We start from the raw sequence: 13723 nt of genomic DNA on the forward strand, positions 1-13723 counted from the left end.
TACCTCAAATTGCACTGCCTGTTTATCTACTTTATTCTGAACACTTTGTGTATTAAGACACAAACCCTTTAGGTTTTTACCATTTTTAATCATCCTAACTTATCTTTGTACTGTGGCCCTATTTGTCTCTTGCCCTTGATTACTGTGCCTACCATTTACAGTCAACCCAGTTCCTTTTTAACCCAGTAAGCCTGAAAACATTAATATTGAAATTAATGGCACAATAAGCAATAAATAATCTTCAAAGAATTTGTGAAACTTATCCGTGTATGTTAGTTCCAGAAATTAATATTTGTTCAGAATCAATATGAATATCAACAAACCAGCAGAACTGAAATTCTCATAACATATCAATAGCATTTACCTGAAGTCTTTCGCATAATTTCATGAACTGTGACGATGCTCCATCTCTATTTGCAGCCTGTGACAATGAGGGAAATGTCACTTTTGTATCAAACAAAAGCTTTCTGGTGAAACTCTATTCATGAGCAATTTAGAAATTACAATTTTGGGTTTGCAGCTTTAGTTTTTAAATCCTATATTAACGGAATAAAGACAAATAGACCTTTACTATACCGTCAAGAAGTTAAATAGCTGGAGGTGTTTTTATAACCTATCGCCATTGTTCAGATTGACAGTAAGTATGGTTCTGCTTATCAACATTGATCCAGCTTTGGCTTTTTTTTGGGAATTGTCAGTGTAACATCAAACTAGGAACAGAAAAGGTAAATCTTCTGAATTTTACTAACATTATTGCCAGTCACATTTTAATTATTCCAAGTGGTTTATTGTCTGACTGCTACAATTATAATAATTTATTATCAACTTTGTTTGTTTTATTATCTTATCTGATGTTTTTATTAGACAATAGTGCATTTTAAAAGAGTAGGCCTGGAAATTAGTGAAGATTTCCTCTCACCCTGACAATATACAAGAATGCAAGAAGTGCATGATTAATTATAGTTAATAAATTGCTAACTCTCAAGGTGCATGATTTATGACTAATATACTCATGATGTACATGGTCCAACTTCTGTTCAACCTTTTGTTTTGTTTGATTTATGCTTGGCCGTTTAAAGAGCTGATGAGCAAGCTGTTACGTGTACCAGGGAAAAGGTCAGAATTACAATCATGAGTCTCCTGAGCAAAGAATGAAGCCTGGAGGTTACATTGGTAGAAGTTGCCCTGAACAAATATCTTGTGTTTGAGCATTCATCAAGGATTGGGAATTGAGAGACAAATGTGAGGTCCTTTCTGAAATAAGAAGAGGTCAAAAAGCTTGCTGAGAATTAGCAAACATGCATCTGTACAGAAAGATACCTCGAAATAAAGATGTGATTGAAAAAAAATGAAAGGGAGAGATGGAGCTGATTATTTGTTTACATGTTGGATTTACTCAGGATTGTGGGCTCTGCAAACCAAACACAAATATTTAACTTAACTCAGAAATCAAAGCAATCTCCACATTATCAAAATGATTTTTCACATAATAAGCCCTTCTTCTTGCATGGCAGTATTTGGTTAGCACAGTTTCATGGACGTCACCCACTCAAACTCTCTTGTTAAGTCAGTCCCTTTTTACGTGGTATCAACCTGGTGTATCTCCTCTGGATTGCCTCCAATGCAGTATATCTTTCCCTATATAAAGCACCCAAAACTGCTCACAGTCACCCAGCTGCGATTTGACTTGTGCTCTGTATACTGTCTCATTTCATATTCTGTTCCATTTGAAATAAAGAGTAACAGTCCATCTCCTTCTCTATTACTCACTGAACTCTGGTGCTGCCATTTTGTAATTCAAGGAGAAGAATTCTCAAATCCCTCTGTTCTATAGCCTCTGCAGATTTTTTCTCGTTAAATAACATGCAGCCCCCCTATTTTTTCTGCAAAACTCATATTTCTCCATATTATATTCCATCTTCAAAGATTTTTTTCCCATTTGCTTAACAGTATATGTCTTCATTACTTTCAATTTCAACATTTGCCTTCTCACCTTTATTTTTGTGATTTGCAAACTCCGCTACAGTACCGAGATAACAGGATTGCATATGCTGGAGAATCTGAGATAACAAAGTGAGGAGCTGGATGAACACAGCAGGCCAAGCAGCATTTAAGATGCTGCTTGGCCTGCTGTGTTCATCCAGCTCCACATTTTGTTATCTCGGCTACAGTACATTCACCTTCCTGAACCAAGTTATTGATGTATACATTGAAAGTAATTTTGGACCAAGTACTGATCCTACAGCACACCACTAGTTACAGGTTGCTAGGTAATGTCCTCTTATTCCAACTCCTTTTCTTCTATTAGTTAGCCAATCCGCTATACATGCTAATACACTACCTCAGATTCCATGGACTCCTATATTATTAATGAACCTAATGTTTAGTACTTTATCAAATGCCTTCAAATTAAAGATATATTACATCTACTGTTTCTTTATCTACCCCTCTTGTTACCTCTTCAAGGAATTCTAGTAAATTTATCAGATATGTTTTTGCCTTCATGAGTTCATGCTGATGCTGCTTGATTATATTATACATTTCCAAATGGTTTGTTATTGCATAACTTATAATAGACTGTAACATTTTCCCAATAACAGACATAAAGCTAAATATCCTATAGTTATGTGTTTTTTTTTCATTAGGTAAAGATGTTATATTGGCAGTTTCCCACCATTGACTTTTTCAGAATCTAAGAGCTCTTAGAAGATTGTGAGCTCATCCATTATGTTTGTAGCTACTTCCCTTCAAATCCCAGGATGCATTCCAGCAGATATATTGGTCTTTAGCTTCATTTGCTTCTCTAGCACTTTTGACTCTTGTGATATTTTATTGTATTTAGTCCCTCTCTTGCTTTTGCCCCTTAAATATTTAGTAATTTTGGAATGATTTAAGTGTCTTCTACTATGAAAACTGATGCAAAGTATTGTTTAACTCCTTTGCCATTTCAAGGGTCCCCGTTATTATATTTCCAAGGTCAATTTTTATGAAGAACAATGTGGACATAGGAGATGCTGAGGGAAGAAATAAGTTGAGAAAACTTACTAGACCAGTTCATCATCAAACTATCTATCACAGATGCATTTGCCATGTGTATGTCTCAAAGGTATACTGAAATACTTGATTGTGAGATTTTACATGACAATATGCAAAGCCTCTTCCTTGTGTTAGTTGCTTTAAGTGCTCATCATCATTCATGGTTGGATGTTGTAGGACTGAAGAAGTAAGAATGAATCTGTTGATTGGATCAATAGGAATGGCTATTGCACAGTTTGTTCGGAGATGACATCCCATCTTCATATTGAGGATACCTTCTATAATGCTGTATAGTTACATGAGATAGATTAAATCAGATCCATCAGTTCAAAAACCTCATCCATGAGATGCTGTGGGTCATTAGCAGGAAGTGAATTGTAATTAAACACAATCTGCATTCTCATTAACTGCTTATAGCCCTGATTTTACCATTATCATCATGCTGAGGAATCAACACTGATTTGATGAAGTGGGCCAAGAGCTGCACCAAGCATAGCTAAAAAGGATGCCAACCCTGTGAATTTAAACACAAGACTAGTCGTGAGCCAAACTGCAGAAGCAAAATTTTATAAACACAGCTAAATAATCCCACAACCAATAGATCATAACTTACTTCTGCAGTCTGGGAACATCCAACCATGTTGTATCTCACAGACAAGTATGTCAGTATATCTGAGAAATACTCATGACATAATCACTGTATCGCATATTGTGATGTAATGTTACAAAGATCACATACTCCATCTTAACTCAGATCTCTAGAGGCATGATATGTTGCATGAAGCATAACTTTAGCTGTAAGCAAATAATTAACTAATACCAATAATTAGTCTGTTAGCCAAATTATTTGTCAGTGAATACAATACCTGAATATATTAGCCAGCCATAATAAATATCTGTTGGATCCTCCAGTACCTTGGTAACCATGCCTAGTTCTTCTTATCACAGAAAATAACATAGGCATTGTTACATCATGCTGGATACAAAACACACATCAAAGATATTTGCATTTACATCAGTTGGGAAGACAAGCACAAAGGATTTGTAAACATGTTTTGTCAGAAGTGCACAGCCTTCTGTGTAGATCTTCAACATCACAAAGCCTGATGTTGAGCAAATTTGATTCACTCCACATCATATCAAGAAATGGCTGAAAGCACAATATAATGGAAAACCTATGGGCTCTAACAATTTCCCAGCAATAATACTGAAGATAATACAGATGTATGAGACCTAAAATAAAAACATAAGGATCTGGAGAAAATTAGCAAGTCTGGCAAGAACTGTAAATTTCACAGAATAAAATATCATTAATTCATTGAAAGAAGGATCATATTAGACCCAAATTGTTAACTCTGTTTGCCACTACACAGATGCTTCCAAACCTACTGAGTTTTCCAGCACTTTATATTTTTATAACAGTCTTAAATACTTATGCTCCAAAGCTAGCTGCAGCTCTAGCCAACCTTTTCTGGTACAGTTACTGGTCTTGTTTGATCTGATTGTGTGCAAAACTGCTATGGTATACTCTGTCCATAAAAAGCAGGACAAATTCAATCCAAACCAATGACGACCTTCTCAATATCCTGTTGATCATCAGCAAAACAATGGAAGTTGCCTTTGACATTATTCCTAAGTAGCTCTGGTAAAACTAAAGCTAATGGAAATTGGGAGAAGATTCCACTTGTTGGAATGATAGCTAATGCAAAAGAAAATGTTATATTCATCAGTGGTGAATTATCTCAGCCATAGGACATCAGCATAGCAGTTCCTCAAGCTAGAGTCCTGGGCACAACAATCTTTAGCTGCTATGTCAATAAACATCCTTCCCTCAAATGTTCAAAAGCAGGAATGCTTACTGATGATAATATGGTGTGAGGCTGGATGAACACAGCAGGCCAAGCAGCATCAGAGGAGCAGGAAAGCTTGACGTTTCAGGTCGGGACCCTTCTTCAGAAATGGGGGAGGGGAAGGGGATTCTGAAATAAATAGGGAGACGAGGGAAGTGGGTATCCATTTCTAAGGGAAATGGGAACCTGAAATAACAATGCTATGACATACATAATTATATATCACCAGGTGTAAATTCCACATCATATATAGAGTAGGTGTAGTCTGGAAAGAGCATTGGAAAAAGTTCATTGGAATGTGTGACCCTCTGATAGAAAGACTTGGACATGATACCCAAAGAAGAAATATTAGTCATTACCTAATACAGTTATATGTCACAACCTGTTATAATATTGTTGTGTAGCAATATTTAGCCTGAGGCCTGTTGCATTGTGTTACATTGAAGAATAAATCCAAAGACAAACCTTGACTTGCCTTCTTGTTAATAATCTGTCTAAAGCTCAAAACATTTTGTGTGCCATACGAAACATGCAACAAAAGATTCAGTTTCATTCACAAGTTTGCAAGACTTAAACCAAGCAACGTCCATTTGCATCAAGATGTGGAAACCATCCAGGCTTTGGATAATAAGTGAAAAGTATCTTCACACTACACAAAACTCAGAAAATGACCAACTGCAATAAGAAAAAAATGTAACTGTCTCCGCACAGACATCATGGTGATTGATGGCTTCACACTTTGCTTTCTGTAAAGACTCTATTCCATTTTCCCAGTTCCTCTGACTCTGTAGCATTTGTTCTGATGATGAAAACCCTCAACAAGTTGGACTCCAAAATGTCCATATTCTTGCTTAACCAAGGACTCCCCCGCACTGCAGCTCAGAGTGCAAAGCTGAGTCTGACCCACTTCTCGCACTTCAACCCTCATCCCCTCTCTTCACTCCCACAACAGCAGTAGGGTCTTCCTCTTTATTACCTACCATCCCACCAACATCCACATCCAGAGGATCATTCAACATCATTTCTGCCACATCCAGCGGGATGAACCACCAGGCACATATTCCACTCCACTCTGGTAATCTTCTGCAAGGACCAGTCCCTCCAGAATGCACTGGTCCACTGCTCTTTTACACTCAACACCCACCTGGCCTTGCAATCGCAGAAAGTGTAACACCTTCCCATTAACCTCCTCCCTCCTCAGTGTCCGAGTGCCCAAACACAACTTCCAGGTGAAGCAGTGCACTTCACACAATCCAAATGATTACATTTTGTCCTCACAATGTGGTCTCCAGTATATTGTGGAAATAAAGAAGAGACTGGGTGACCACTTTGCAGAACACCTATGTTTTGTCTGCAAAAAAAAACACCCTGAGCTTCTACTTCCCTGCCTCTTCAATACACCATTGTATTCCTTGGCCAACATCTCTGTCTCAGGGGTGCTGCAGTGCTCCAGTGAAGCTCAGCGCAAGCTGGAAAAGAATTCATCTCATTTTACACTTAGGAACTCTACAGCTTTCTGGGCTCAATATCGCGTTCAACAATTATAGGGTATGAGGCATCTTCCCCATGTCCTTTCCCCACCCTCCACATGTGAGGCCTTATCATTGCATTGTCTGCTATTATACACAATCAATTTTTAGCCACTAATTGTCCCCATTAATAGCTTTTCATTCTCCCTGGCTGCTTGTTATCCATTCCTTTGTCTGTCTGACTGTTCATCTCTTTATTGGGCTCATTCTCCACCTATCATTGCCTCATTATAGGAAGGATGTGGAAGCCTTAGAGATGTCCAGAGGAGATTTACCAGGATGCTGCCTGGACTGGAGTGCAGGTGTTATGGGGAAAGGTTGAGTGAGCTAGGGCTTTTCTCTTTGGAGCGTAGAAGGATGAGAGGTGCCTTGATAGAGATGTGCAAGACGATGAGAGGCATAGAGTGGACAACCAGAGACTTTTCCCCCTGAGTATTACGTGGGGGAATAATTTTAAGGTGATTGGAGGAAGGTATAGGGGAAATGCCAGAGGTAGGTTCTTTAAACAGAGAGTGGTGAGTGTGTGGAGTACGCTGCCGGCAGTAGTAGTGGAGTCAGATACATTAGGGATATTTAAGCGACTCTTGGATAGGCACATGGATGATAGTAAAATGTAGGGTTTGCAAGGAAGTTTGATCTTAGAGTCAGACAATAGGTCAACACAACATGGTGGGCCAAAGAGCCTGTACTGTGCTGTACTATTCAATCATTTACTCCTTCACCTTTCTGCCCACCCTACCTCCTGCGTAACAAAGTAAAGTGTTCTTCGCTACCTTCAGGTTTGAGAAAGTGTCACGAGACCTAAAAACATCAAATCTGAATTCTCACCACAGACAGTGTCAGACCTGCTGAGCTTTACTAGCAATTTGTTTTTGTTTTCAAGCTTGGTGATTGCCATTGATCAGAAATTGAACTGCATCAGCCATATAAATGTGACTACAAGAGTTGGACATTCTTGAGAATGTTACTCAATTACTAATCCCCACAGCCCATTCACCATCTACAAGCCAGCAGTCAAAAGTTTGATGGAATAATCTTCACCTGCCTGGTTGACTACAACTCCAAAAAAGCTGAAGAAGCTTGACACCGTAAAAGACAAAGCAACCTACTTGATTGACACCTCATCCCTGAATTTTAACATTCATCCACTCCCTCACTGGTACATTAGCAGCAGTATGTAGAATCTACAAAATGCAAAGCAAGAACTCACCAAGGCTTCTTCAACAACACCTTCAAAACCCATGAATTCCACTATTTAGAAGAACATGGACTGCAAATGCATGGGAACACCATTACCTGCAAGTTCCTCTCGAAGCCACACTCCATCCAGACTCAGAATTGTATTGCTGTCTCTTTATTGTTGCTGAATCAAACAGACCCTTCAATACAACTCACCCATGCTAACCAAGTTTCCCAAACTAAATTAGACCCACTTGCCTGCTTTTGGCCCGTGTCCCACCAAATATTTCCCATTCATGTACCTGTCAAAAGCCTTTTAAATTTTGTAACTATACCGACATCTATCACTTCCTCCAGCAGTTCATTCCATAAGACCATAAGACCATAAGACATAGGAGTGGAAGTAAGGCCATTCAGCCCATCAAGTCCACTCCACCATTTAAATCATGGCTGATGGGCATTTCAACTCCACTTTCCCCGTAGCCCTTGATTCCTTCTGAGATCAAGAATTTGCCGATATCTGCCTTGAAGGCATCCAACATCCCGGCCTCCACTGCACTCCACAACCAAACCACTTTCTGCATGAAAACGTTGCCCCTCAGATCCCTTTTAAATCCTTCTCCCCTAATCTTAAAAGTATGCCCCCTAGTTTTGAACTCTTCCACCCTTAGTAAAAAACATTTGTTATTTACCCTACTTATTCCTCTCATAATTTTATAAACTTTGAAAAGGTCACCCCTCAACCTTCTACACACCATTGGAAAAGGAAGTCCCAGCCTATCTAGCTTTTCCTTACATAGAAAAGCTCCAGTCCTGGCAACATCCTGGTAATTATTTTCTGAACCTTCTCCAATTTACTGATATCCTTCCTATAGCTGGGCAAATGGTTCTGTACAAAAAGCTCTAAAATTAGCCTCACCTACATCCTGTACAACCTCATCATGATGTGCCAACTCTTATACTCAATGGTCTGATCAATGAAAACATGTATGTTAAATTCCTTCTAAACAACCCTGTCCAACTATGAACATGAACTCCGATATCTCTCCATTCAGCAATACTACAAGGATCCGGACATTAACTGTGTAAGTCCCGTCTTTATTCGATTTACCAAAATGTTATACTTCACACTTATCCAAATTAAACTCCATCTGCCAGTCCTTAGCCAAATAGTACAATTGATCAAGATCCCTTTGTAATCTTAGATAATGTTCTTCACTGTCAACTATTCTGCAATTTCGGTGTCATCCATAAATTTAATAACCAAGCCTCTTAACTTGTCATCTAAAGTGTTAATATAGATTACAAACACTAGTGGATTCAGCATTAAACCCTGTGGAACACAACTGGTTGCAGGTCTCCAGTCCAAAACAACAATGCTTCACCATCACATTCCAACTCCAACCACAGAACTAATTCTGTATCCTTTGGAGAATCTCTCCTTGATTGTCATGTGATCTAACATCATGAATATGTCAACCTTGTCAAAGGCTTTACTAAAGGCCATGTAGACAATGCCTATTCCTCTGCCCTCGTCACTCCTTTTTGGTGATGTCCTCTGGCTTTCCACTGAGTTCTCTGATTTTGTCCCACAGTCCAAAGATGTGCAGGTTAGGCGGATTGGCCATGCAAATTACTCAGAGTGTTCAGGGATGTGAAGGTTAGGTGCATTAGCCACTGGAAATACAGGGATAGCGAAGAGGATTGGTCTGGAAGTGATGCTTTTCAGAGGATTGGTATAGACTTGTTGGGAGACTATGGGACTCTATATATAAACTCAATCAAGTTTGTGAGGCATGATTTCACTTGCACAAAGCAATGCTGATAATTCCTAATCAGTCCCTACCTCTTTAAGTGCAGGTAAATTCTTTATCTCAGAATTTCTTCCAACATCCTTCCCACCATTGATATCAGACTCATCAGCCAATTGTTCTCTTTACAGCCTTTCTTAAATAAAGGTGCAAATATTAGCTACCCTCCAGTCCTCCGGTACCTCACCTATGGCTACAGATGATACAAATATCTCTGCTAGTGGCCCTGCAATTTCTTCCCAGAATGCCCTGGAATATACTTGATCAGGTTTTAGAGATTTATTCACTTTTATATTTGGTAAAATCTCTAGGACTTCCTCTTCTGTAATGTGGGTTGTCTTCAAGATATTATTTTTCCCCAAACTTCCTAGCCTCCAAGTCTTTTTCCAATGTTAAAAAAACTGATGAGAAAAGTTTGTTTAGTATCTGTTCTACCTCTTGTGGCTCCACACGTAGATGACCTGGTTGATCTTTATGGGGCCCTATTCTCTCGTTTGTTGCTAGTTTGCTCTTAATATACTTGTAGAACCATGTTGGGTTATTGCTCACCTTATCTACCAAGGCTGTCTCATATCTCCTTAGCCCTCCCGCTTTCCCTCTTAACAATGTCCGGACATTCCTTATAGTCTTCCAAAGATTCACTTTAATCACTTAATGTCCCAGCCTAACAGGTGCCTCCTTTTACTTTGACTCGAGTCTTGACAACTTTATTCATCCACTGCTCATTACTCTTACCAGCCTTACCCTTCAATCTAACTGGAACATGTCATTGACCAGACCAGGCCCACTCAAAATATATTAAGAAAGTGGCCTAGACCCGAATGTTTTCTTATTTTAAAGTAAACGTGCCATGCTGTATATCAGATGCAACACAATTGGCCAAACTACTCGATGTTAAGCAAAACACAATTTTATCTAACACTATGGTTAAAAAGGACAAAAGAAAGAGAAACTTGAAATAACTTAACTCTATTAGAAAACTGAACAGAATAATACTACAGTATTATTACTAATTAACTATTTCAATACAGTAACATCCTACAAACACAGTCTTGGCAAAATTTCACATGCAACTCCCATAGAAGGCAGAGAACCACCAGCTTTTGGGTGTAACCAAGAAAGGGAAAAAATAAAATTGCTTCGACCTCTTCTAAGCTGACTAGCAACTGTTGCAAGCTAAGCTAAAGGTCCTCGTTCTGAGGAAGTTTGACACAACCATTCAGTTTGCTTCTAGTGTTCCAACATAAAAAAGAACACGGCCGCACAAGCTGTTTACTGGCTTTCCAAATAGACAGCTTGGCGCCTCTGTCTTAAAACATCTTATTTTTTTAAAAAAATGGAAAAAAAGTCTTAAAAGCATAGCATTGTCATACCTCCCACCCAAAGAAACCCATCAATATCAAAACATGACAAAACCCTTAGACTTACGCTATTATTACAAACAATATATGTACATTATGTTGACTTAAAGCATGCAAACTTTCACTAATACAGTCTATTTCAATCCACTTTTTCTCACCGCTGAATGCCAACATTTTCCTTCATCCCAGTCACGACAACGCTTCAGCAATTGTTCTCTCATCCTGCCACATGTACAATTTTCAAATTGATTGGCTAAACAATAAACTCCAAATAAACCTCATGGAATTTTTGTCCTTAAGTTTCTCTGAAAGTTTTAAAGGGTTATTATCAGAACATACAATTGTCTCAGACACATTACTAGCAATTTAAATGTTGAAATGTTGTGATGCCAACACAAAGATCAATGTTTCATTTTCAATCATGGAATATTTCCATTGATGATAATTCAATTTTCTTGACTCACCAATTTCTTCTTAATTAACTTCAGTAGTCATCTCACCTCACCAAAAAATAATTCAAATGGACTGAATTTTGTAGATTCTTTAGGTACACCCTTAATTACAAAAAGTACATGGGGAATTCCTTTATCCTAATCCTTTGGATATTCTTGGCGACATGTCCTCAACATGGACCTTAAAGTTTGATGCCGCCGTTTACTGCTCCCTGGATTCTGGATTGTACACAGTGGATTTGAATTGTTTTGTTTCTAAGTGATGCATAACTTCCTGAATAATTTTGATGTAAAATTGCACCTATTGTATCTTTGTGGGTAGTCTGTATCTAGTATAACAAAATTGAGTAACTCTTCTACAATCCTTTCAGCAGTGATACTGTGAAATGGAAAGACCTCTAGGAATCTAGTGGATAAATCTATTATGGTCAACAAATGTTGACTCTTACTTTTTGCTTTCATAGGCATCCTTTGCAATCAATTAAGACTCTTGTAAAACGTTCTTCAAATTTGGAAATGCTACCGTTTTTATCACTGTCTGAGGTTTTCCAATTTCCTGACAAATGTGACATGTCTGGATAAATTTAACCACATCCTGATGCAATCCAGGCCAATAAAGATGTTTTTGTATTGCAGCTAGAATTTTCCTTACACCCAAATGACCTCCTGCTGCTAATTCATGTGCTACCTGCAATGCTTCCTTTCTATAACCCACCAGTAATACAGATTGATCAGCTCCTGCCCATTTTCATTCACCTGAATATGTGATGGTCTCCATTTCCTCATCAAGGCATCATTTTTAATATGGTAATATTCCAGGATACACTCAGCTTATTCTTCTGTGTATACTTTGTAATACAACTGCTTTAGTTTTTAGCCTTTCTGTTGTAATTCTGTTAATTTCTCTGAACTAAAGATACCCACTTTGTCCTTCAACTGTACTTATGCTTTTCTCTCAACCATTTGATCAAATGTGGCCTCTGATAATTGTACTTCAATTTCCTTAACTTTATTCTTTGATTTCTCCTCCTGCTTCATCCAGTGGTTTTGTGGCTTTATTAGCTCTTAAGAAAAATCCTAGGATATATTTCCTGTAATAAAAACAGAAATTGCGGGAAAAGCTCAGCAGGCCTGACAGGATTCTATGTAGAGAGATCTGAGTTAGTATTTCGGGTCCAGTGACCCTTCATCAGTTTTGATGCTGCCACATCTGCTGAGCTGTCCCAGCAATTTCTGTTTTTGTTTCTGTTTTTACGGCAGTCACAGCTCTCTTGGTTTTGATACTTCCTGTCACACCTCAGTTGTGTGATTTTCTGCTGGCTTTTCAACCACAGTAGGTATCATTCCCCACCTGTGAGTCAGCTTTATCATTACCAAGGATAAACTACAGAACATTTCTCTATTACTCCTATTACCACTTCACTACTTTTCACCAGACTCTCAAACCTCACTTTATATAATGGAACAGTGCTCTTCTCACCATGAATTCCACATATACCACCTTTCCTGGCAATACTCATCAGAAAATACATAGCTCCTTATCTCTCAACATCAAAGTTTGACCTGCACCTCTTAAATTTTAATTTCTTGATCTGCTCCTCCTGGCATATATGAGTAAACCTTGCCCTCACAACTAAGTTCTTAAAAGCCATCTTACATTTTCTGCCCAAAGAACCCCCGATCAGGTTATACATTCTGCTGCAGTTTTTGTAGCTTCCACTATGCTTTCCTTTAACACTTTAACAAAACACATTGGCTTATTGTGTTTTCCTGCATCTGTTTTTCCAGTGCTTTTTCTAAACCACTAACACTGTGATTTCATGCGGCCTACTTTATTGCAGTGAAATCACCAAGCTTTTATATTTCTCCTTCCCCTTCATGAATTTCTTTTATGTTAATTTGTTCATTATGAGATGTGGGCATTGCTGACTGATCGGAGTTTACTGCCCATCCCCACCAGACCTTGAGAAAGTAGTGCTGAGTTGCCTTCTTGAATTGCTGCAGTCCACCTTCTGTGGGTTGACCCAGGATGCCATTACAGAGAGAATTCCACGATTTTGATGCAGCAACATTGAACGAATGTTGATATATTTCCAAGCCAGGATGGTTGGTGGCTTGGATGGGGAGGATGAGAATGGTGGTGTTCCCATATATGTGTTGCTCTTGTCCTTCCAGATGGAAGTAATTGTGAATTTGGAAGTTGCCATTGAAGGATCTTTCCATCACTTTACTGATGATCTGAATGAAGGGACTGGGGGCAATTTGGCGAAGTTTCCCGATGATACGAAGTTAGGTGGACAAGCTGATAGCACTGAGGAGCTGGGGAGGCTGTAGAAAGATTTAAACAGTTTAGGAGTGTCTTCAAGGAAATGGCTGATGAAATTCAACGTGAGCAAGTGTGAGGTCTTGCACTTTGGAAAAAATAAATATAGGCATGGACTATTTTCTAAACGGTGAGAAAATTCATAAGCCGAAGTACAAAGGGATCTGGGAGTGCTAGTCCAG

This window comes from Stegostoma tigrinum, chromosome 6 (genome assembly GCF_030684315.1).
Source record: "Stegostoma tigrinum isolate sSteTig4 chromosome 6, sSteTig4.hap1, whole genome shotgun sequence".
Lineage (NCBI taxonomy): Eukaryota > Metazoa > Chordata > Chondrichthyes > Orectolobiformes > Stegostomatidae > Stegostoma > Stegostoma tigrinum.